Source organism: Cydia pomonella, chromosome 1 (genome assembly GCF_033807575.1).
Source record: "Cydia pomonella isolate Wapato2018A chromosome 1, ilCydPomo1, whole genome shotgun sequence".
In the NCBI taxonomy this organism is placed as follows: domain Eukaryota; kingdom Metazoa; phylum Arthropoda; class Insecta; order Lepidoptera; family Tortricidae; genus Cydia; species Cydia pomonella.
Window position 1 is genome coordinate 13,534,269 of NC_084703.1, and position 26,151 is coordinate 13,560,419.

At 35.9% G+C, this 26,151-nt stretch overlaps 1 protein-coding gene across 1 annotated transcript in view; it reads right to left on the reverse strand.

The window, feature by feature from the left end:
* LOC133515774 (amyloid beta A4 precursor protein-binding family B member 1-interacting protein) overlaps positions 1 to 19,186 on the reverse strand; it is an 86,322-nt gene extending 67,136 nt beyond the window's left edge. Inside the window, exon 1 of the mRNA XM_061848368.1 lies at positions 18,641 to 19,186. The gene's annotated coding sequence lies outside the window, so the exon portion shown is untranslated. The remainder of the gene's footprint in view (positions 1 to 18,640) is intronic.
* Positions 19,187 to 26,151: the final 6,965 nt, after the last annotated feature.

Sequence of the window (26,151 nt, forward strand, 5' to 3'; positions counted from 1 at the left end):
GCCGATCTGGAGTCATTCTTTTGTTTTCAAGTTCTAAATTCAAATATTTTACGATGATACTAGTTTTTCTTTTTATAAAATCGCGGGAGGTTAGCAAACGACAGAATTTAAAAGGCAGCCCTCGTAATAGGATCAGGCGAATAAGAGCAGTTTTTATCAAGTAGTATCAGTATCACGTTCATGCCTTGGTGTTCTCTTGTATATATATAATTATTGACTGGGAAGAGTGAATAGAAATAAGTATGAAGTGAAGACAACGGTTTAGTTGTTTAAGTTTGGTTTAGCTCAATAGGTCGTGTATCTAGTGGGCGTATCCTGTAGAAACATTCCTATTCATTATGAGTAGGCGTCAACGACCCACTCCATTAGAAAATTATAGAAGATTCAAATCAAAACCAAACCAAAACAATGCAAATTTTAACCGTTTTGTTATAAATGCAGTTAATTAAATTAATACCATTTACATATTTGTGTATAGAATTCCCATATCTTTGCATCGTTCTTTATACATTTTTAAGACAATATTTCTCCGATTTATCCATCATATCCCAATTGTATTTACGCTTCACGCTAAGTATTGCTTGCATCCTGCTTTTCAGTAGGACGTGGTCGAATGGAGTTTATGTAATTACCTAATAATTCATTGGACGGAGGAATAATTGATTCAGTCAGTTCGGACCGAGCAGCGTTTTGACAGCTTGATCTCACAGTTCGTTGGTTAACAACGCTGTTTCATAATTGTGGGTAGACATTTCAATTCAACCGTGTAATAAAACAATGCTCAGCCTAGTATAATGATTTACTCGCTGAATTACTGAATGGTAATCATAACAAAAGGCTATGCATGCTAATTGAGTGCTGTTAGGTATTAGGTTAATTATCTCTGCGGTTAAAACAAAGGGAATTCTGGATTGTTAAAGTCGGTTAATTAACCAAAAAAATAGAGGTATTTTTTATGTAGGTGTTTCTGTACTGTATGCGATGATAATATTCCTTTGGCTAAATAACATAAACTCGTAGTTTCGCTTCTTAACAACTCAACATTTAAAGCGCTTAACTTGAAAAGCACTGCAACAGAACTAGTTGTGGTGTGGTGGTTAGTACGTACCTAAGCTCGGAATCAGTTTATGTGCGGAGCGGTTTAGAATCCCTCCCTCGCTTCGTGACGCTAATCTGTCTAAAAATAGTTCTTACATAAAAACTCCATTCTGGCACTTCCGCTGCGTTCAAGACTCACCCGCATTTTGCTGGCTTTAAATAGGGATTTCGTAGCGATTGTAGTATTCGATATCTTTATATCAGGTCAAATCAAATTAAATCCAAAATAAGCGATTGAAGAATGCAATCCCAGCAAGCTCTAAATGCGTATAATATGCTTACGGGTATGGATATGCCTCATCATGAAATTGGTAAAACGGATTGATGCCCTATGGCATACAGTCATTAAAATTATATTTGTTCTAGTAGCGGCTTTAAGGAGATTATTATATTATGACTTAGCCTTTTTATATTTGACGACCTCCTAGCCTAGTCTGTAGTGACATTTATTCTGGTTTTATCAAAAAATATTTGTTTTTGAGTTATGGATGTTTTCTATGTAGGTATATTCCTATGACATATCATATATTATATGTATTGTCGTCTAATACCCAAGACACAAGCTTTAATCAATTTATGAAAAATTGTCCTATAAAATTGATTTATTTATTACTTTATTTATAGCCATAATGACATTTATTCCTCAAAAAACAATAGAATGATTATAATTTTGTTGCATAATATATAGTTATCATCTAAAAATATTTCTTTAACGTTTAAAATGAAGAAAAAAGCTAAAATCTTTTTCTTTTAAATTAAAACACAAATTACTTCAACTTTTCTATCTCATTCCCGGAAAACCGTTATAGATTTAATAAATAAATTAATTCAATTATCTATCCCAACAAAAACATAAATGTGAAATGAGAGCCAAGTTCAATATTAAGAAAATGTGTCGTTGTTGACTCGCCGACAAAAGAATTGAGATTTATATGGGTGCCAAGTTCTGTGCTGTGTAGAAAATCCTGAAATTATAAAGGATTCCTCTTGGCTAGTTTTTAGATACAGGCTATTTATTATATTTGTTTAATTTGGTAAAAACTACCAAAGTCCCTTATAATTTCAGGAATTTTTACACAGCACAGAACTTAGCACCCATATAGATCTCAATTCTTTTGTCGGCGGGTCAACAAAGACAGATTTTTTAGGGTTCCGTACCCAAAGGGTCAAACGGGACCCTATTACTGAGACTCGACTGTCCGTCCGTCCGTCTGTCTGTCACCAGGCTGTATCTCATTGAACCGTGATAGTTTGCCAGTTGAAATTTCTACAGACTATGTATTTCTGTTACCGCTATAACAACAAATACTAAAAACAGAATAAAATAAATATTTAAGGGGGCTCCCATACAAAAAAATGATTTTTAGATAATGGTACGGAACCCTTCGTGCGTGAGTCCGACTCACACTTGACCGATTTTTTAATATTGAACTTGGCTCTCATTTCGCATTTATGTTTTTGTTGGGATAACATTACTTTTTGTACTAAAATTACTATACTATTAATCATGAAAGTAGTTTTGCCCAAGCTGAAAAGGAGATCATCGCTAAGGCCTGGTAAATTGTCGAAGAAAAACAGTTTTCAGATCATTTCTTTGTGTACGCCTCATAGTCTATCTTCATGCCAAACATCAAGAAGTCATAATTAACCTAATAATTATCAATATATGATTATTTTTCTATCGAATTATTAATAATTTTCAGTTTTTAGATTTTTCTTTATGTGCACTTAATAGCCAACCTTGGTGCCAAATTTCAAGTTTCTAGGTCTTCTGGAAGTGGGTTAGGTGTTTGATCTTGATCTGTATAAATATATTATATTTTTCAATCGAATTTTCAATACTTTTCTGTTTTCATTTTTTTTCACCTATGTACACCTAATAGCCTACCTTGGTGCCAAATTTCAAGTTTCTAGGTCATCTGGAAGTGGGTTAGGTTTTTGATCTGTAACAATTTATGTTTTTTTTTGTATCGAATTTTCATTAATATTCTGTTTCAGATTTTTTCCTCTATGTAAACCTAATAGTCATCTGAAAGTGGGTTAGTTTTTTGATCTATAAGTCAGTCAGTCACAAAAATGCCGGTTTTCAAACGTTAATTTTTCAATAACTGTTTGAGCTACGTTTATGAAATTTTGTATTTTAGACAAGCTACAAGGCATGAATAAACGTGCTAAATTTCATGTGTCTAGGTTAAATAGGTTTCAAGTTGTGAAGGGGTCAAAAGTAGCTCGAAATGGTTCGTGTAATATTACACACGGTTGCTGCGTCGCCAGTTACTTCTTCTTTGAACTTGGCTGGACACGCTACCGTGAGTCTAGATGTACTAGCAACACGAAACTCATAAAAAATATTAGAATCATAACACAACATAACCGTAATTCGGAAATAAAACTTAAATATGTAGGTATATCATGGTGTGTGAGGTATAAAAGCTCTGAGAGCAACTGTACCTACCGCAAAAAAATCGAGACGACTATTCTCTTTGACATGGATAAACGCCCTTTTATTTATTAACAGAACAAACCCACACCAGCTAGCATTTTGCCCGTTGAATTTGGGCGTTGAATGAGTAGCGGAGTATATAACAACAACAACGGGCCAGTTCGACGTCTAAATGATATCAATTAGTTATCATTCCTAGTTCATTTCGCTCTGACTTCCGTAGATGCAACCGTACATGCATTAGCGCGAGCGAGACGCAAGGGAGAATGAGAACAAAATGATATAATTGAGATATAATAGAATATTTTCTATTCGTAGACACGAACGAGACAAATTACATATTATGACAAAAACATAGAAGGAACATGGAATGAAGGATGTTTTGATGTCAGGTATAAGTTTGAATTGGCCTCAAGCAGTCGCAGTGAGTCAGCGCCCACCGCTGTCGCTGGCGCGACGGAAGCGTCTTCCGGCTAACAACGCGCACGTCCCGATATAAAGAATTCACGACCCGTCTTAACACTATCCTACAAACTTCACTGTGACACGACTCCACTGCACGCGCACTACTGTACCTTTCCTAATAGATGTCCCTACAACTATTGGTCATTCATTTCCTTGTACAAATTACTAATAAATATTTATAAATTGTGGTGCTATTTAACCCTTAAATCGCCAAGTGAAAAAATCTCAAAAAACTGTGTTGTATCGGTTCTTTGGAGTTATGAGGTGGTTGTTTATTGTAGAAATATCTATTTATAACAGTTTAGAAAAAAACATACATACTCGTATGTCATGTTGGACGTTTCCAGGTTCGGCGTAACGAAAGGACGTCCAGTATTTTGCACGTTCCCGAGTATACAAGTACTTTATGTGCATATGGTTTTCTTAGTTAAATTATTATTTTTTATAATATCTTTTGTATAAATGTCAACTTATTGTAACGAATTTAAGTAAACCTTTTGTTTTTATATTTTTGTTGTTTACTCTTTCTGCTCTAAGGGGGTAAAATTTTACAAGTACCTAATTGATGCCATTATTTCACATTAAATCAAACTGAACAGGGTATCTTAGGATGCAGTAACATGTGGGTAATGGTTTATACAATAATTTATGTGCTTTTATCAATAATGTCGCAACAATTGAAATTAGGTCTTTCTCTTGATGAACGAACAGACAAAGAATCAGTAAAAAATACATTTATTATAAATTTGGTTCATTAAGTCGTAATACGGCAAGTAAAGACTTTTTAAAATGTTTTGATATACCTAACATCTCTGTTTAATTTATTTACCATAAAAACTACCAGAAAATAAAATAATTTTACTCTTCGCATATTTGGCAACGTCCAACAAACTGGACATAGGAAAAGTGCTGTGTAATCGACAACGGACAAACGCTGACATTACACTTCTCAGCTGTGTTTTAGTTATTAAACTATTACGTATTTTAACACTGCATAATATTGTAACAATAGAAATGTGGGGAAAATGTCAGTTGCTTCCTTGCAAGTCCTGTAGGACTTTGTCAAGAATATTATGTTTACACTGGTTCCCAATATTTTTTTAATTTACTCATAAATCATTTATTTGCTTGAAAAGGGTATAGTTATAGTTGTTCACATTTGTTGTTGTCCTCCTTATTCAGTTGTCCACAAACAGCATGCAAACAATACAATTTTTTATAAGCAAGAATATTAAAAATATGCCTACTTATATGATATTACACTAATACAATAATAAAAAAGTCCATGCCTACTATATACAAGAATGTCCACGTGCACACAAGATATAAGTCAAATTTTAGTTTCATAATTAATATAGAATCAAACAGATAGCTAAATAAATAGGCATTATTATTACAAATTATTGTTAGATTATATTTATATTAAATTGGTTTACCTAAGGAGTCAATAAAACTTACTTTACTTCAAAGTACTTTTACGTTACTTTAAAGTAACATATTATTATTATTCACTTATTACGCTACCAGAAAAGTATCGTTATTCTTTAATATTATATGTAGAATTTGTTTATTGGGATGTCCAGTATAGTGGACGTTGTCGATTTAAGGGTTAAGAGTAAGTACCTATCCTATGTTACCTATGCCTATACCTACACCTATGTTATGTAGGTCCAAAATATTTATTATAAATCTTTGGTCTCTGATATTTCGTCAGATATACATAGTTTATGATATTCATAAGTGCATTGTAATAGACTAACTAGAAACTGGATAATAAAAACCAGATAACTGGGAGTCGGACTCGCCCACCCGTAAAAATATTTAGGTATACATATGAAAGTTAAAAAAAATCATACAAATGTATATTTTTCAGATTTTTCTCTGTACTTGTAATATAAAACGATATTTCTTGCCAAATTTCATAGTTCTAGGTCAAAGAAAGGGTACTTACCCTAAAGATTTTGATTCCTTTGAGAGTGCCGAAATATACCTTTGTCGCGCCATAAATAGCCGGATGTTGTTACAAGGGACTGTAGACTTGGTATATTGTTTTAATTTCAACTCGATGCATTCCTGAGATAAAGAGGGTCTTGACAGACAGACAGACAGACAGACGGACGGACAACAAAGTGGTCCTATAGAGTGGTGGTTCCGCTATTTCGTTTCGATGTACGGAACCATAAAAGAAATCTTTTACTTTAAATTTAAAAGCCAAGTAGTTTTGCATGCCAAGCCAATGTTGGTACAGGCACATATATTAGGTTTAGTTCAGGAAATTTCGTTATTACCACTCACTAAGACAAAAATACCGAAAAAGGATCTAATTAAACTTAGTGACGGTTAACTGCGGCCAGTCGTTGTCGGAAGCACTAGGGATCCTATTTAAAGCCCTCTAGGCTATATTTAACCGCGCCGATAGTGTCGGATGACGGATGACTGACTTCCAATAGGGAGTACGTCTACATCTATAATAAAATTGCAGTAAGCACGCAGTTACTAAGTACAAGTAACTGATAGGCTGGCGCACATAATTATGTACCCTATACACAAGCGAAATACGTATTATGTGCGATACCGTTTTATGTAGGTACATATATACATTTGGTTGGGGACAAAGAGAACATTATAGCGCCTGGTCCCAAGCGGAATAAAATTGAATGTGTTGTAGGCACAGGCACAGATAAACCTGGTGCAAAAAGTATTACTTAGACCGTAACGTGTTTGTTATATGTTATCTACGTATACCAACAATCGCTAACTCTACCTGTAATCCCAACAACGACGTGACTATCGACCTATCTGTACCGTTACAAGTATTTATTCTTAGAGCTAGGCGGCTATTTATTTGCACGGGTAAAACGGAAATTAACCGTCGTTCGATATCGCGGCGTGATCCGTCCTGATGGATGGTCGTTTCCGGCTCTGTGCGCGAACGCCGCGCCGGGCCGGCCGGGTCAAGGGTTGACCTTTTATTGTTCGGGTGTCGGTAAACGACTGCTTTCTCGCTATTTCACTATTGTCCGATTGTCATTGTGACTAGATGACCAATTTTAGAGACAAATTCTAGGCACTACAAATAAGAAGGCTAATTAAATGCAGATATACCTACGCATTCTCACATACATTAAGTACGTACATCAAGTTTCAGAAAATGTACCTATTATCGACGTGGGTACTTAAATTGACTTTTGAATCCCCATATACTCGTTACCACGTAGCTAAAACTATTAAGATACGCATCCTTTGTGTAACTGACAAATTTGGTCAAACTCAAATAATATATCAGATAAAAGCAGGAATTTAAGAATTTAACCCGTAGTACAATAAACGTTATTAAGTGTAATCCTTTATTTTCATATACATCCTCCTCCTTTTTGTTAAGTTAATAATTTAGTCTGAACACATGCACGATAAAACTTTTTAATCTATATATAAATAAATCACTGTTAAATCATATCGAGGCTTTCATTATTGCCAACTTTTGTATTGCTATATTTGCATAAACCTAGTCCCATGCAGGTCCTCCGACGTCTTCTGTCTCCTGGGTCATCGTAAATGTCTATTGGGTCACCAGAAAGGTGACTCGGGAGAACGGTGACCCAGAAGACAAACCCAAAATAACCATTTTTGTACTATCCACAAAAAAAATTCAATAAACTAAGTTGCTATAACATATTAGACCCAGGATAGATCTATTTAATTAGCTTCAAAATAATAAACGGCTAAATTACGTTCGGAATATCAACGGTAAGATAGTGGACCAACAATTAATACATCCTACCTCTTTTCGTACCCCGGTCACCCCGGACGAAATGGTCGGCGATTTAGAAAGTAACCCCAATGCTGGACACTGTCATATGATACTTTAGATCGGCTGCCTATTGGGTTAGCGATATTGCGTTGCACCCTTGCTTTCGTTGCAATTGTAATGTTTAGTAAGTAAGGAGACTGAAAAATTAGCCATTGTTTTGGGACATAGGTACTAACAAATATTTTTTACAAGCTTTTATTTACTTTCACCTGACCGTTGTCTGTTTGTAATCAAATCTTGCAAGTTAAATTTGATCCACTTCCCGGTTTCCGATTGAGCTGAAAATTTGCATACATATGTAAGTCGGGTGACAATGCAATATTATGGTACCATCGAGCTGATCTGATGATGGAGACAAGAGGTGGACATAGGAACTCTGTGATAAAACAACGCAACCTAATTGTGTTTGGGGTTTTTAGAATTTGCTCGATGAGTATTAGTTACCTGTGGAAAGAAAAGTACAGTCAGCGATAAAAGCTTGTATCAAAAATGAAATTTTTGCCAAAAACTTATTTTAAATAAATACATTTATGTTAACGGATTTTTAGCATTGAACTGGTAAATTAGATGTGTGTGAGTGATGTGTGTTGATTTCATCTTTTTAAATAAGCGCAGATATCATATATGGTAGAATATTTTTTTTGTTAAGTAAAAATCGAAGCCGTTACGCGATTGGGACATGCTCTTTTTGTATGGAAGTCTAAATTCTTCTCCTGGGTCACCAAGAAAATCGATAAATTTAAAGAATTCTGTTGGTTTGTAAAATCTAGTTAGATTGACTTTGTGGTTGATTCATATAACATACCTGATAAATTACAAAAAAGCATAGTTTTGAAAGATATGATTTCTTATTTTGTTGGGACACGAAATGACATAAAAAAGTTGATCGACCCATATACTTCTCTTAGACATTTGTATTGTAGTAGCGGATATAAAAGTGGGGAAGGGAGGGGGCTAACTTCTCGTCGTGTTCTACTTCTATTTATTCTTATATCCTTAAAATCTATATGCATGCCAAGTTTCGTACTTTCTGCCGGATAGGACCGTACCTCTACTAAATCGTGTCACGATCACTAAAAGTTATCATACATGTCTCGCTTACAGTATGTATATACTGATCGGTTACAGTATTTAATAAAATGTAGGTAATGGGTGGGTGATAGTAAAATGGCGTCCGCTGCCGGATCCCTCGTGCTCGGACGGAAACGGCGCGGCGCGGCGTCCGCGCCCGCGTCTCCTGCTCGCGGCTCGCCTCCCCAGGGGTGAATGAACGTCTTACTAAACAGATTTCTATTACGTGAACTCGATTGCTAGACGTTATGCGCTTCACCTGAACAAATTTAGATAATTTGCTTATTTAAGACTTCTTAACTTTTTTTCGAACAATCATAATCAAAAGTATTCTTGTACTTACGCACCTTTAGTTAATATATTCAAACATTTTTATTTTATTTAAAAAATGTTTATTATTCCAGTAGCCCGGGTACGTTTCAAATGAGTATATGCACAAGCTCGCTATGTCCAAAATCGTATGCAATGCAAACGAGATCTTTACATGCAGGATAGCCGCAGGGTGCATTAAAGCCTCGAGTTTGCAATATTCTTATCCGCGGAGTTACGTACGATGTTTTTCATCACACTTGCGAAGAAAAAACTAAAATTTAAGCCAAATAATTCTTAAATACGGTGACATTTAAAACATTCGTCCACCATGTTGTCATTCGTTGACAAGTTAGTCATCGAAGGCACAGACCTATCCGGTGATAAATGTGAAGCGAAACTTAAAAACATTTAAACGAGTCGATGAAGTCCACAATGCTCATCGTCTCATGAACATTCGTAAAAGGCTGGCCCTGTGTAAAGCCCAGAGTAATGGCACCATCCCTTTATGAAAAGTTACCTAAACGTGTGAAAGATATATTTTGTACGCTTTTACTTACTCTTACCACAAGTTTTTGTTTCTTCTGCATAGCAATAGTTCACCATTCCTGTTATGCCATACTTGTTTGAGTATTATTATGATAGTATTCGTCTTCCTCTGATGCTGTTTTCATAATATAAAAATCTTGTAAGTTCATCTAATGGACGCTCGATATTGGTCTGGTCTGTCATTGCGTTTTAGTTCGTGTAGCTACCGTTGGCGCTTATTGCGTATGCAGCTGTAATCTTCAGCCAAGATATGGTTGGACCGGACCGATACAGTGTTATGGTTATGTTTACGATTCTTGATAGATATATAAATAATTTTTACTTAATTTAGTCGTTATCTTTTATCTATATTTTTTTTGTTCATTCTATATTATTTTATGTCTTTTTCCTTCATGTCTGTTACCTTTCGTGATTTTTCTCACTTGTAGGTCTAATCGGAAGATCATCGCTGGAAGCCACCAGCAACATGCCGAGATGAGGCTATTTCGTGGCACTTTATACTTTTTTTTGTTTTTGTTATACCTATCATGTAATTTAATGTGTCTTGTTTGTGTTTACGAATAAAATTATTCTATTCTATTCTATTCTACTCTATATAGCCAGTGTCGGAATTTCAGTCCCAACTAAAGCAAATACTGCTAGAAAATACTATATATTATATGGACGAATTCCAGAAACCTTAGTACAACACAAAAAAAAAAAGAAATTATTCAAGAAAAAACGCATTCCCCCTTTATCTCCGAAACTTCTGAATCTAAATAATATTAAAAAAATCCACAAATTAGCTCTTTACCAAGAAATATCTTAAAAATCTGCAGTCAAGTGCGAGTCGGACTTAAGAACAAAAATACTGTTAGGCTGTTTTAGGGACACAGCCACAATGGTTTACGTGAAATGTGGTAAGGACAGGTATTGCGTGGAAGTGGCGTGGCTGTAAAGGTTGGAAACCTTCACAGTCTCTTGGTAGATTACTGGCAACGATTATTTGAATTCAGAAATATCGCCATGCTGAAGGAATAAAGATCTGCAGGCGATTCATTCTGAAAGCGGTAAGGAGTAACGATAGTCGATAGTTGTATTATTATTGTTTGACGAAATATCAGAAATCTACTTCGAGCGTTTACATTCCCCACCGCAGATAAACCGTATGCCTTTACACGGTGGAGGTGCGGGGTATCCGCGGTGGGGAATGTAAACGCTCGAGGTAGATCGAGCGAGTTGACACGCGAGGCTGAAGGCCGAGCTGAAGGAGGTTAGTGAAAACAGAACTTTTTTTAAAATTTTATGACGTATTAAATAAAAAAACTACTAACTAGATCTCGTTCAAACCAATTTTCGGTGGAAGTTTGCATGGTAATGTATATCATATATATTTTTTTAGATTTTTCATTCTGTTATTTTAGAAGTTACAGGGGGGGGGGGGGGGGGGGGGGGGGGCACACGTTTTACCACTTTGGAAGTGTCTCTCGCGCAAACTATTCAGTTTAGAAAAAAACGATATTAGGAACCTAAATATCATTTTTAAAGACCTATCCATAGATATGGGTTTGATGAAAACAGATTTTTTGAGTTTCAGTTATAAGTATGGGGAACCCCCAATTTTATTGTTTTTTTTTTCTACTTTTGTGTAAAAATCTTAATGCAGTTCATAGACTACATCTACTTACCAAGTGTGAACAGTATAGCTCTTATAGTTTCGGAAAAAAGTGGCTTTGACATAAACGGACAGACAGACGGACATGACGAATCTATAAGGGTTCCGTTTTTTACCATTTGGCTACGGAACCCTAAAAATGGCTCACAAGGTTAATTTCAGATAAAATGTATGTTTTACTTTTCTAATCAGGAGTAAAATACCTATCACGAGTCTTATCTGCTATTTCTGGTGCAGTCAGACGCACCCAATGGCATTAAGGTAGGTAAATAATTGTTTACCCCGTTGAACTCTACTGTACGATGATAATTATGTATAGTCAGATATTCGATTTAGGTTATACACACCAGACGGTCGACCGATAAAGACCAACCCCGCATAAGATGTACTTATTGCCCACGAGCATCGGAATACTTTTTCTATTTACTTGTTTCGCAAATCTGTTTAAAATATGTTGCCATGGTGTATTTCTTCAGATAGTTATTTAACAAAATGTAAACAAACCACAATACAGTTATTCTATTGTGCAATATTCAAGACAATTAATTTAACTCGACGTGACAAAACTTACAGAAGTTTTACAAGGTAATATTTATTAGTTACTCCAAGTAACAGTAGGTGCTATAATCGTGCTTTTGCTAATAGGAATATATCGGGATGATTTAATTAATCAATAGTAACTGCGTTTTGTAATATTTGCTATTACATACCTGCTCGCGTAGCCAACGTGCCAATCGTTAACGCCTGAATATCTTGTTTATATTTATTTGACTATCTAAAGAAATACACTACAAATAGGATCATATGATCGAAACTGTCGTGATTATGGTACGTATAAAATCCACGGGGAGGGTGGAAAGGTCGTAGTGATGTCACAGCTGGCAGGGCACTCCCTTGTCGGGGCCGGGCAGTGACTCATCATTTGTCAGCCTAATAATATGTGTACATGTTGCCAAAAGCGGTTGAAGGGGAGAGCTCCTCAGTCTACACTAGTGCACGCGAGTCAGTCGGGGCTCGACATTTACTTCAGCGAAACCCAAAATATGTAGGTACCTATGTTGTTGTTCGTAGATTGAGTAAAGCCCGTCAGTCCGTCACAGACGGAGCGATAATATATATTAATATACCGAAATATATCTTATACGAGTAGTATAGAGTCAGACCAAGCTAAGTTGGCAACGATTTTGATAGCCTATGCAAATGTTAAGTAAACGTCATAATTTAATAGAAGATCGACGTATAAAATAACATTTGCACTGTCTGGGCTGTCAAATCGCTGCCACTCTTGGAAAAATATACATATATCACTGTCTGTCTAAGTAGCACACTACATTGTGAGAGAGACGAAATATACCAAAATATATCGTAATATACCGAGCTGTATATAGCAAAGTATCTTAAGATGCCTTGCTTTATATACCTGAGTATAGCTTTGTGTGTGGACTCTGTCAAAGAGTACGTAAAATACCTATATAGTAAGTAAGCCTTGGTATATAAGATATGTATCTTTTGGTATATTATGACTTCGTCTGTGACGGGATTAATAGGGCCAAACACACATTAAGGTTCTATAATTTTTAAGAAAAAAAAACCGACTTAATTGAGGGAGACCGGTGAAAGAACGATTATTGTTGATTTTAGATAACATAGAATGAAATTAAAAAGACAGCGTCCTACGCCTAATTATGTAGAAAAGGATTTTTGCCACTGCACCCACCTTGATACATTTCAGATTTGCCCTATGGTTGATTGGTAAGATCCCGCAATAGGGTATTCGACTGTATTTAAGATAAATTATTTCACACCATGCATGAAATAAAGCACCAGATAATTATTTTAAAAAACTAAATAGGATAGAAATATAAAAATGTCTCTCGAAAACCTAACTGCTTGGCAAAGAGAACAAATTGCCAAACGTGAACTACCCAAGTAGCACACGGGGTGGGAAATAGCTCACTACCTCAGCAGTAGATTGTTCACCAAGGGATGAGTGCCTTTCATCCCTTGGTCAACAATCTAATAATACGTACCTGTGTATGTGCTAGTAAAACTAAGGATTGCAAGGAAATCGACACCTCACGTTGCGGTCTCGGCCTTAGATGTCACGTCTCGGATCCAATATCAGTTATCTGTCAATTATACATTCATGAACACGAATATAAAAACATACATGAAGAAAAGTCTATATTTTCTATTCCTCATAACAGCACTTGTGCTTTAAAATCGCTCGTTACTGTGTGATGTTACTTAATGGCTACCCACCTCAAAAAATAAATCAAACGTACAGTTTCAAATTAAGTGCATTGCTGCCAACTTACAAAATAATGATTTGGTTGCATAGGGCTATGTGCACAAATCATGCAAGGTTTTTTCGGCTAGTTTTTACCCCACCTCCCCCTTGGTGATATTTGGTGAGGTTCATGGCTAACCCCCCCTCCCCCACATAACCTTACGTGTATTTTTTTTTCATTCGACCTAATTTTAAGATAAAAGGTATTATTTAGAGTAAATCTTGTTTTGACTCGCTATTTTGAAGTGCCAAGTGAAGATGTATGTTTAATGAAACCGAGAAAAACTATGTGGTAGTGGTAGATATTTTTTCTTAGTTTCGTTCACAATAGAAAAATATACGTGAGGTCTCCTTATACCCGTTGACCAGCCGTGCCGGGGCAGGCTGGGCGCGTAAGAAGGTTGCTCGCGTAAGGTAGAAGTACTAGTGCTCGACGCTGCACTAGTACTCGACATGGGCACTTTATGTCAAAGTGACAGAAAAATCTTCGTTGTTCAAATTTAACCTATATTGCCATGAAATAAAGTGCCCATGTCGGTGACTAGTGCAGCGTCGAGCACTAGTACTTCTACCTTATCTTATCTGTTTACTTTTGGTTTGTTTACCTATATGATTCTCGTAGGAAAAGTATTGTATGCAACGTTGTATAAGTAGGTCAAAAAATGCTCGTGGCGTATTCCTTTACAATGCTTGCCTGCGCCTTCGGCTCCGGCTCATATTGTAACTCCCGCCATTCGCCTTTTTTTATCCTTATTTTACAACGGTTGTAGTTTATGACTGTTACATAATAAAAGCCATTAAAATACACGAATGTGGGTTAAAGAAACGAACGAAGTGAGTTTCTTAAAAAGATCACACGAGTGCACTATTTTATCTACACACATATTATAAACTTTCTATGAAATATTCACTAACCCAAATTACAGCCTCCGTTGGGGCATTGTTGCCAAATCTTTGCTCTCTTGGCGGAACTCGCGGATATATGGTGGCGTCACCGAAATATTTTTATCGCTTATTTTACGCGAAACTTTTGCTATAGTTACCTTAAAAACAACAAAACATATTCATTTTATACTTAAAACTAATTAAAAGATAAACTGCACGACAAATGAAATCCTTTTTCACGCATGTAGTTTTTTTTAAATTCAGAGACACTCTAGAGTCGGGGGCCTATTTCCGTATCATTCGATACAAACTAGCATGCGAGATATGTCAAAATTGCATGCAATTGACATTTCATTTCGAACAAAAAGGCATCTCGACTGATATTAGAATAGAAGTGAAATCGATTTTTTTTTCAGAGATGTTCCAAATTTGTATGTATAACCAAATCGATTTTGATGTAAATAGTTATGAAGCACTAACTACATTATCACAGATAAGAAATTTGTTGTAACAAAACAGTCTATGTTGTTGGCCATTATTTACGGAGCATTATAGAGCATAGGCATCATAGAGGGTTTATGATATATGTGTAGATAAAATACTACTATATATATTCCTTAAAGCACTATTATTTACTATTCTTAAGAGGATAGCGGACGACCGCTACTTTATACAAACCAAGTCACAATTTTTCTCTCTAGCCATTATCAAAAATATTTTTACACAATTTGATGTATTAAAGGTTAGGAGCGTAAAACATATTCCATACATTTTTTTGAATGCGCCTAACTTTTATAATAAATAAAAAGCTAAAAAATCAAACGACCCCTTCGTTAGGTTATGTTAGGTAAGCGCGTTGCGGAAGAGTACTTCGGCGTTCCCGGGACCTCGCCCTGTAGCACGGAGGCGGCAACAGAGGGGTTTTAGTGTCCCACTCCCACATAACCATCCCAGGCCCGTCCTCGCGCCTGGGTGGTATGCGAAATGCATTTCCCCTCTTAAAAAAAAGTCATTCAAAAATTTGTACGGAATTTGTTTTTCGCTCCCAACTTTTAGACACCTAATAAGTAAATGCATTTTTATATTGTTCTATTGAAATGGGATTCATAAGCATGCAAATATCTGCACACATTGTTTAGTCTACCGGCTGGCCGGTACGATAGCGCGCACTGCTGGGCAAGCGATGTTTCGAAAATTAGGTTTCATCACGTGCTTTTAACTCACGGACTAATAACTCATATAGACTCTCTAATACGAATTTGAGGAGTTTACTCCCGGTCAAAAAGCGCTTGTTTACCAGTCAAATGCCTACTTATTTTATATGCACTGTTGCTGAACCCCAGGCATTTACATGTAGCATCTAATCAATAAGTAGGTATGTACAGCTACTACGACTTTTACACTGACATATTCGCTAACGTGTGCGTAATTTGCTTTTTATATATCTCGCTCGCACTATTAATGCCAGTACGAGTAAGATTGTCACATAGCGCCATCTAGTGGTGTTAGCGTAATAACTTCGTTGTTTCTTTTTATTTCTCTTAGTGTTATATTTTTTTTTAGAAATATGAAACATGATTTAATTTAATTAGTTTAGTTACAAATATAAATAGTTGTATTTCAGCATTTTTTTTTCTGGATATTGTGTCGTTAGGTAATGAAACCTACATGTTTTAAAAGGTAGCACAATTTGACTGACAACACACAGTTCTGGCTGAAAAGAGCACTAAATTTGAAATGTAGGGAAAAAAAGAAGGAGAAGAAAAGACGGCATTGGTTTGTGTGAGAATATTGATTTGTTACAAAATTAAAATAGATATTTATAAAACTCAGCGTGGAAATTTATTGTCGCCATACGAGTATATTATATAGTTCCGGAGATTCAGATATGGTTTCTGGGTAAGCAATTCTCACAAAGTGTTTTCATTGCAAACCAGCTTAATCCAAATTCGGAAGACTAAGTAATTTATTCTTTCCAGATTTTAATAGGTCGAGGCAAATGTTGCTTTCCTTTGCCAAGTTGCTGAGGAAAGAGGAGCGTGCCCTTGAGCGTGGCAGGCTGATGTAAGAGACGGGTCTTCTCTTCGTCCAGTTCGGGACGCCTTCACGGCCATTGTTACGAGTTCCAACCCAAATGCTAATTTTGACTGCAGCAGACTTTTTCTGTCGTCTGTCTTGTTCGTCAGGCGGAATGCAGAGGAGTTAATTCGGAGGAATAAACATCGTCTGTGGCAGCAGGTATGTGTTGGCCCTTTGAAAACCTTAGGAAATCCTTTTGAAACCCTTAGAAAACCCTTAGGTAGCCCTTAAGAAGCTCATAGTTTACTTGTAGAACAAGTTTTGTCATTGTCATAGATCGGTAACCTTTTGCTTTTGTCACATTTATAATGAATAATTTTAATATCATAATCAAGGTTTACTGAGGTCTGATGGACAGTGTTGCTTGCCAAATTTAATGCTTAGGTGTAACTTTTCATATAATAATTACCAGAATAAAATTTAATTAAACATGTAGTTTGTTGGTGATTTATCCTATAGTGTAAGAATACAGATATGAATGAACCAACAGCTCTACCGTTAGCAGTCTGAGCTAGAAGTTGAATTTTTAGGGTATGTAGGAGTTTTGAAAGAAGAAATAAAACAACTATCAAGTGAACTCTTGTGTTTTCTTTCCTTTACTACATCCCTAGGTATTATGTAACCAGCCGGGTACATTTCATAGATTTACAGGTTACAAGATGCATAGAAAGTAAGTTACGCACACGATAGCGAGTAATTATGTCCAAATCAGGTCAGTTATACGTATCAAATATAGCACTTTTAACAGTAAAAGATATTTTTTCACTACCTTGTTTTTCGCCTTAGTATGTAAACCACCACCACCTACCCATTTCTGTGCAGCGAAGTAAATCAGGCGCCCACACGCTTTCTGTCACTGGTGATATTACCTTCCTAAGCACCTGTAGCGGGAAATTGCGTAATTTTGCTAGTTTACTATAACACAATCTTGTGTGGGATGGCGTAAAATATAATGTATGGAATAAGAAAATTTTTACTATAACACAATCTTGTGTGGGATGGCGTAAAATATAATGTATGGAATAAGAAAAATTACAAATTCATGACAGCAGCGGAACGGTGCGTTTATTACGAGTGCGACCATTGATCCCGCCCTGCGGCGACTGTTGAACCCCTGCAAGACTAACGTGATTCTATTACACATTTCACACCCCCTGAAAAGAGGTTTTAGAGACCTGTGCACACTCTCTTGACGCGCCATATCATTTTATCGTGCGATTAATTTTAGTTTTAGCACCTTATTAATGTATTGACAAAAATTGCACTAAGATACAAATGAAAATTACTTATATTGATTTTAAATATAGAGAAATAGGTATCAAGCAAAAACAAAAATGCGTCCTGAACTGAAAAAGTAACTAACGGATCCTCTCATATGGGTGATGGAGGTATACGAAAATAGCACCGATCTTTATAAAAAGTTTAATGCATATTATAATCGGGGGTTGCTATAATTGCACCTGAATTATTGAAGGATTCAAAATCACAATACATCCTCGTATTACCTACCGTTCCTCTAGAAAGTGCCCGGTGCAGCAGTGCACGACTTGGCGAGCTATTTATTGCTATTGCATAGGCAAATGGAAAGGATTTTGTTACTTTACTCCTTTTTTTTTATATAATAGTAGGTATAAGTAGTTATCTATGTCAAAATTACACAATTGTCATTGGATGAAACAAAGCCGCATTCTACAATGAAACGGGAGTACCTAGGTACTCCATAAGTAGGTACGCTATAAATAAATTCTTGAAAGCATTAGGTATATTGAGAATCATATTACTGTCATTAAAATATAAGGTACAATAGGTGTCCTAATCTCATTTATTACTCCAAATAAATGTACATATTACATGTAGGTATCTAGGTATAGAACCTATATGGTAAGATACAGCTGTAATTAGCAACTATGAAGAAAATTATCTTGATCTTTCAATATTCAATAAGTCACGTTTCAACATATGAACTACAAAACATTTTAAACTTACCATCATACCACGCCACCCGTCACAATTCAAAACATATAGGTAGTTCACTCACTGTCTGTAAAGTAAACACGATTTTGTATCCAACAACTTGAAACTTCTTATAGGACCGAATGTAATTTCACTTAAGGAATGTTTAGAATTGAACAAAATTATCGTTTGTGATCCTAAGAGCCTTCAATGCACATTCCGGTAAGATTCATTGCACACTGAAACGCAGCCCGTTCAGTAATTGAGTACGACGGTCGACACCCGTGCCGTACCGACCGTACTGACTCCATACGGCTACGATAGGAGAGGGATACCTAAACATAATGTGTAGGCGGAAGCGTATCTTGCATTGGTATGAGTCGGTACGGGTCGGCGCACTGCGAGAGTTTACTGAAACATGACGCGCCATCTATAAGCTCCCGCTTGTACCATTGTCATCGTAGCTAGCGCCAGTCTGCGTAATCGGCGCCATCTATGGAAGAGGGTTTTAAGGCGTAACGACACGTAGTGTCATTAGAGGGTGCCCCAAACGTTATTCTACTCAGCCTCTTTTTAAGATTATCACAGCTTAGATGCGCATATCACTTAATTACCTACTTACTAAATAGATGAAGCATACAGATTCTCGGTCACACATAGGCGCCCCCATAATTAATTTAGTAGTCTTAAGATAAATAGAAGAAAATTTCTTATTAAACAAATGAAAATGAAAAAGTTTATTAGGTTAAACATTATACATTTTGACAACAATTGGATGAGCCCTCTTAGTAAGAAGTATATGTATACCTGTATCAGGAGAACCCGCTCTTTCTTAATGTAGGTACGAGTAGATAATATTCATATAACTTAAGCTATTGTTCTTAAAATTAAAACATTTATTGTAGTTAAACATCAATTAAAGTAAAGTGTACCTACTGTTTGTAGTGTGTGTGTGTGAGCAGATTGTGTCGTATTTTGTCTTTTGGCAAACAAAATTTAATGTCAAAAAAAACAAGGTGAAAAACAATAGCAATTGCAATATTTTACCAGTTAGCTTAAAACATAAATACCTACTTGCAATAAATAACCATAGCTGCCTAGAGCTCTTTTTGTTATACTAAGTCGGTGGCAAACAAGCATACGGCCCGCCTGATGGTAAGCAGTCTCCGTAGCCTAAGTACGCCTGCAACTCCAGAGGAGTTACATGCGCGTTACCGACCCTAAACCCGCCCCCCCCTCGTTGAGCTCTGGCAACCTTACTTACCGGCAGGAACACAACACTATGAGTAGGGTCTAGTGTTATTTGGCTGCGGTTTTCTGTAAGGTACTTCCCCAGTTGGGCTCTGCTCTAGATCTGGAATGACATCCACTGGCTGTGCCCTACCACACAAAGCGAGATGAAATTCACAATGCCCAGCTCAATTCAGCGGATTCCTTGACACCAGTTTATCATGCTTACATCACAATGGCTGTGACTTCAGGCCAACTATCCGTTCCTAGAATTAATACCTACTACGGGAATAGCAATGCTCGCGGGCACCTGGTATATAAATACTTATATACATAGAAAACACCCATGACTCAGGAACTGTGTTCTTCACACAAATAAATGCCCTTACCGGGATTCGAACCCAGGACCATCGGCTTCATAGGCAGAGTCACTACCCACTAGGCCAGACCGGCCGTCAAACCACCGGTTCTATAAGTTATTTTTAGTTCTATAACTATCAAACCCATTGTTGAGTTTTGTGGGGCTGAGACTATTTTTTAATAATACCACTGTATTTTAATAAATAAATATTGTTCGCTCCCCGATAAAAGTATTGAGATCTATATGGGTGCCAAGTTCTGTGCTGTGTAGAAAAGCCTGAAATTATAAAGGATTTGACTTGACGAAGCTATTAAGCATAACGATGTCATAGTCTACCTACAAATTTTGCTACACTACCGTTGCGACATTACTGCAGCGGCGGCGACTGCTGCGTGCAACTGCAGTCGCACAGTAGCATTCGTTTGTTGCTTGTCAATGTTAAATTACGATTGTTATGAATAGTGTCAGACGTATACAGAAAAATACTAATTGACATATAAGGAGAAGTAACTCTTAGCTTAAGGTAAGTTAAAATTTTGAATTTATCTTTCCTATCCTCTTGACTGAAGGCGTGACCACAGCACACAACAACCCGACGAGAGCGGGACTCATGTATCTTGTGCACACTTTATCTATCTGCATCACGTAGGTACGTGATCCAGCCAAATCCAGCCCGCAGTGTCCGCACGTTTTTGACGGCCTAGTACCTGTACCTGACCCGGCCGTCAGAAACGTGCGGACACTACCGGCTGGATTTAGAAGTCTGCGATAAACGTCCCCTCAAAAATAAGTCCATGTACGCTCTTTTATCAGGACTTTCATTTATTTCTGCAAAGTGGTTCGTGGGTTTCGGAGATGGCGATGCGACACGTAAGAATACATTCTTCAATAAAGTCATTCGGTTTTAGCAAAATATTACAGATTTATCTTTCTGAGTTTCCATATTAAGCCAATTTTACTTTCTTTAGGTACCTAACAGTGAAGAATAAATGAATTAATTGATTTGTAAGAGTTATAATTGCGCAATTTACACTTCATTTTGTCCAATTTCTTATTTCAAACCGGCTATTTAAGACGGCGTTCTGAGTGCAGTGAGGGATTCAAGCGCACCCAAGACAAAAACAGCTTTATCTCCGAGGAGTATACTCTACTTTTCTTATCTCCTCCGAGACAATGAAAAAAAAACTAAGCCTATTGGAAACAATATTTTATTAAAAAACAATATTTAAAGAAAAAATTAAAATGAATGTTTGATACCCAGCGTCAAGCGTCTTGTAGCACTCGCGGCTTTTGTTTTTTTTTTTTTAAATATATTTATTCATAAACAATATTCAGCTTGTAGTGGCCAGTAGGCCAGTACGATTTTCGAATAAATAAATTCGATTTTCAAATCAGTGCAGCGGCCACCGCGCCGCGTGTGCCGCTGTACGGGCTTCACGAAATTAGACTTTATGAACATAACAATAAGAACTATAAGAAGTGAAATCACATTATAACCCGCGGGTTATAATGAAATTCAGTACAATATATAATGGGCTATAATGATTTGCTTTCGCTAAGGTTTGCATGGTATATAATTTGGCATCGTCGAGCAGGTGGTGTGAAAAGTGTAGTTTTGTAGCTACAAGTGATTTATAAGCCTACCGAAGAGTGCCGAATGTCTTGGTGGTATATTGTCCGAATAAACGGGAAATTCTATCGTTTATTTTTAACCATTATGGATTTTACAAAAAAGGTTACGAACATATTTTCAAAAAATTACCACACGATGCCCCGCAAGCTTATACATCGTTTAACATCACTGCATTTCGTCTATCTTTATAACTTTCTGAAATAGACTACCTACCCATATATTGATTTGAATTAACACAAATTTTACTTACTTCCCTTCCTCTGCCTGGGTCTGCCTGAACGAACGAACGTAATTAAGATCACATTGGAAACGACAGGTCAAATAATAAAATCAAGTGTACGTGATTAAATCCCGTTTCAGTTCAAATTCAAGAAGATCACCATACAGTACATAATACTATTTTTGAGAGTAAAAGTTACATAAGAAGACAAAATGAATACTAGAAGAAAAGAAAATGGACTACCGACCGATTTAATCATGTTAATATGTATAAAAGTAAAAGTGAAAAAGATGTACAAGAACGCAGTAATTGAACAGGTAAAGCAAATAAAAAATATCGGCCAAGTGCGAGTCCGACTCGCAAAGGCAGGGTTCCGTACCATTATCTATAAAAACGGTCACCCATCGAAGTACTGACCCATTCGTGTTCGTGTTCGGTGATTGGATGAGAACCTCGAGATTGGAAAAAAATATTTATTTTATTCTGTTTTTAGTATTTGTTGTTATAGGGGCAACAGAAATACATAATCTGTAGAAATTCAACTGGCTAACTATCACAGTTCATGAGATACAACCTGGTGACAGACGGACGGACGGACGGACAGCGGAGTCTCAGTAATAGGATCCCGTTTGACCCTTTAGGTACGGAAACCTAAAAACACAAACTGTGTCAGAAACAAGACACAAAGAACAAGTATATTTTATATCAAAAGGTAATTTATGTATAATCTGCCTTCCAACAAGATTAATACGTAGATAAATCGGCTGATGCAGAAGAAATAAAAGCGATACAAGAGAAAGTAAAACAACAGTCTATATAATTATAGATTATTAGGACGGTATTTGATTTTGATTAAGCATATCACAAAATGTTCTAAATTACAAATATATTCATTTTTAAAATTATGGAAATTCATACATGCTTGTCTTAAGATGGATAAGTACTAGATACTTGCTGATCTTGATATTTGCATACTACCTAGGTCCACGATACGTAAGATGTTGGATCCGTGTAAGGACATATCTAGCGAGTCTGACGACTGCCCGTGTGGCATACCAATGATCCTGCTAACAACACTGCTTGCCATTTCCGCTAAGCACTTCCAACATGATAGGTACGTCATACGTACATAGCCGTCGGCTTAATAAGAGGATATTGGACGACCACTTCTCCATACAAACGTAGTCTCCAGTTTCTGCACTGGATATTGAAATTTTGGAAAATATTTTTACACTATTTGATGTAAGTACATTGACCATAACTATGCCTCTTCATTCGTAGCACGATCGGATTAAGACCAACCTCGAAATCTCTAGAGCAGTCATGAAATTTGGTATGTATATAAATTAAAGTCCCCTTTTTCATGCCCACGCCATTTGTCATTTGGGGACCTCGAGCAATCGCAGCCATCTTGGAAAATGTGTACCATCCGTGAGAAATTCGCGTTCTACTCTAAATCTATATTCTTTGTGAAAATATAGTGTAAGGCAACTTTAACGCTTATTAAATTCTACACAAAAAAGTCCAGGATATCTTTGCGGAAAAAATACATCTTGTTATAGTAGTAGTTACTTGCTGAATTTAATTTTAACGCTAATACACTTCCAGGGGACATTCTCTTAATAGGAAACTCGGAGGAATATGAATTCCACTTTTGACTATATATCTGTACGTGATCTACCCCAATATTAACATATTACTCGACTGCGACTTAACCAGAAAGTAGGGTTATGGGTTTAAGTACTGATGATTCAATACACCCTGTTGTTTAGGATACTGGACGGATTTTTTTTAATGACATATCGGTAGATTCCTCTTACCCTTCACAACTTATTTACACTCGTTTTATTTCAAAAAATTTAAACCAACCGCCTTGAGAGGACTTCGAATATTAAATCATATTTTTTCTTCTAGCTCCTAAACTATTTAGCGGATTTCAATAAAATAGACATTACTAGATCCATAATCAGTAGACGAGTGCTAGGCAATACAATACGGAGGAAAACTTTTTAGGGCTAAATAATGTGATTGCAAATACAGATTTTAGGTCTTAAATTGGGTTCAAATAAAAGTGACAGTAATCAAATTTGACAACTACAATTTCTGGGATCCCTGTTTGCGGGTCTTAAAATTTGAGCTTAGGGGACCACGAGGATCAGACGGAGGAATTTTAGTTCGAAATAAAAATCAAATGAAGGGCCATAGCTATGGTTAATGTATCAATATCAAATTCGGTATGTCAATATACAGAGAGGAAAATGGGGACTACGTTTGTATAGAGAAGCGGTTGTCCACTATCCTATTTTGTATTTCTGTTTATAAGGAGCTACTTCTTTCTAAAAGCTATTTAATGTCATTTGCAGAAAATTGTGATTAGTAAAATTTACTTAGCTTGGTAAAATGTTTGTCAATCTCAAAGCACATTTTTTATTCATTTTATATCCTTTTAACTTATTTAATAAAAATAGTGCTACCGAAACGTTTATCCTACCTGAGGACATGATTTTTTATTATGTTGTGATTTGTACTTGGGAATCTGTATTAAGTAATAATATAATAATAACAATAAGTTATTATTTCATTTCATTTGACAATATCCACTGAAATATTAATTAAGTATAGTTGAAGTACATATCCCGGGAGAAATTGAAAGAAACCCCCTCGGGCAAGAGGGTCACCAGTCAATAAAACGGCAGAATAAACAAAGCCAATTAATCTGGGACTTTCGCTGCTCGCAGCCTGGCAGACCCGACTCGATGATTCAATTTACTTTTCGATTATGTCGACACTTGGTTGACGCATTTTAAATAGCTATACCAATACTGAACGGTGTGTTGTTTGTGGATAAACAATAAAGTTGTAATTACTTAACAAACTATTTTCTACTCCCGTACTTTTATTTGTCATTTAAAGGGTCGTGCACACATCTTTAAAATCCTACCTTATAGTTGTCAAGACAAGTCTTTAGTCTATTTCCCAAAAACGCATTTGTGCATACACGCAGTATCTTTTTGGCACTTTTCGATACTTCGTGTAATGACCACTTAACTAGGGCGTGCAGTCCCGGGACCGGTTCCTAGTTTTTCATTTCCCGGTACCGGGTTGGAGCCGGTACCGGGATTCCCGGTTCTCCCGGTTCTTTATGCTGAGCTGAATTATTTTTATATATTTTGTTTGACATCATTTAACTGTGAATCTTGCAACTAACTTTAATAATAATGAATTCCTTTTCATTACGTAGGAATAATAAGATTTTTTTATAGAATAAAAAACAGTTTTAGGAATAATACACTTAAATCAGTCTTTATAGTTACTTTAATCAGTCTTAATTGATTAATCAGTTAACAGTGTCATTGATCATAACCGTAATGTTATGAATCATGTGTAGTTAGTAATACTTACAAACACCATAATATTTTAAACATTATTATCATGTTCACAATATCATAATTATCATATTATTGTAATTAAAAAAAAAAAACAAATTGTGCAAAGTTATACAAATTTTAATATCTCAACCTGACTATTTATGTAAGATGTCGTCGAATTTACTTGACGTAACGCTAATCATTATTTTAATTTTAAATGTGAACTTAAATAATATAAATCAGTCTAATTATAATAGTTCAATATTTTTTCTATTTCAAATGTGATTAACTTAAGATAATTGTAACATTGCAGTAATATAATAATCAACACACTTAAAACAAATACAGTTCTTTTTTTTAACAAAAATATAATCACCTCACAAATAAATAATTTAACATAAAGAACTTATCAAATACCTAATCTAATCATTGGCTTAAGAACGGATGGAACTGGAGATCAATAACAATTAGACACAAGAATGTGAGTTATAGTTTTATACATAAACATTGTAGTTTAAGTCTTGTGTATATAACATTTATTAAACTCTGAGTAAAAAGTAATCAATATTACGGAAACTTAAACATAACATTAACAAATTATAATCAGGTATTTCAGGTCATTATCTAACATTTGAATCTTACAAAATAATAAACTTTTGCAAAATTACACCTACAAGTTCAAAATCAATATCTGACTAGTTATGTAAATATGTCGAATTTGTTTGACGAGAC